The sequence below is a fragment of the Apteryx rowi genome, unplaced genomic scaffold (genome assembly GCF_003343035.1).
Source record: "Apteryx rowi isolate R43461 unplaced genomic scaffold, aptRow1 scaffold_354, whole genome shotgun sequence".
In the NCBI taxonomy this organism is placed as follows: domain Eukaryota; kingdom Metazoa; phylum Chordata; class Aves; order Apterygiformes; family Apterygidae; genus Apteryx; species Apteryx rowi.
In genome coordinates this window covers 723,811-725,023 of record NW_020450019.1, presented here as the reverse complement: position 1 = coordinate 725,023, position 1,213 = coordinate 723,811, and positions in this window count along the sequence as shown.

Sequence of the window (1,213 nt, the reverse complement as noted above, 5' to 3'; positions counted from 1 at the left end):
GCTGAGACCTCCCAGCTCATTGCACGTGTGACGCCAAGCCCCGGCGGCGCTCAGGGACGGGGCCTCTGCACCGGAGCCCGGCCAGGGCAGCTCAGCTCCCTCCTGCTTCCTTCCCGCTGGAAGAAAAACCTCCTTTGCCACCTTTTCGGGGCGGCCACGTGGGCGCGGGCGGCAGCGCCCTTGACATGGGCATCGCGGCGCCGGGCTGGGGCGAGCGGGAGCCGGCGCCGGGTGGGGGGCGAGGGAGGTTATTTGCATCCTCGCAGATACCTTGGGGAGCGTTTGCTACAAATGTATATTGGAGCTTTTTATTAAAGTTGCCAAAAATTTGTGTTAGCTAATGGATTCTTAATTCTGTCTAAAATGAGAGAAGGAAAATTATGCTATTCATCTTGTATTGGTTTGAAATCACATCTGACAACTAATCGATCATACTGTGGGACATTAACTCCTTTGGATTGGGGCCCAAGCCGGCTCTCGCAGGCTCCCTCGCTCGCRCGCTGGATTAATTTAACTACTTTACTGCTGGTATTTTGGCACGTGGCTCCGAGGGCTGGTTTCTCTCCGGTTTGTGCTGCTGAATTATTTGCCTTTCTCCGGATGCAGCTGGCACGTCGCGCTGCGTTATCCCCCGCCCCGCGCGGCTCCGCGGCCGCCCCTCCGCGTGCCGGCGCCCTTCACCCGACCTTCACCCAGCGGCCCCCCCCTTGCCGGCAGATTCCCCTTCTTTTGGGCATTTTTCTCTTCCCACCCTGGGGCGAGCACCCTGGGATGCTGCTGGATGCTCCCGGGGATGCGGATGCTCCCGGGGATGGGGCAGGGGCCCCTCGCTCCCTCCCGGGGACAGGCGACCGGGACGGTGCGCGGCTCCRTGCCTCAGTTTCCCCACAGCTACACGGGGGAAGAGCTCAGCTTTCGCCTGCGCGCCCGGTCGCGGTCCCCGGGGCCGCAGGTCCTGGCTGCACCTCGAAGCCGCGAGCGAAGGCGCTGGGGGATCCCCGCGACCCGGCAGCTGGGGAAAAGCCAGGGGTTTGCCCGAAAACGGAGCCCGAATCCGAGAGGCGGCGGCGCGCGGAGGCCGGGGCGCCCTCCGGAGCGTGCTGCGGCGATCGACACGAGCCCCGAACCCGGCGCTCGGCGACGCGCGCGTTGAAGCGGCGTCATTTGTCTCCCGGCGTCGAGGAGCAGATGGGAGCGGAGAGGCGAGGCGAGG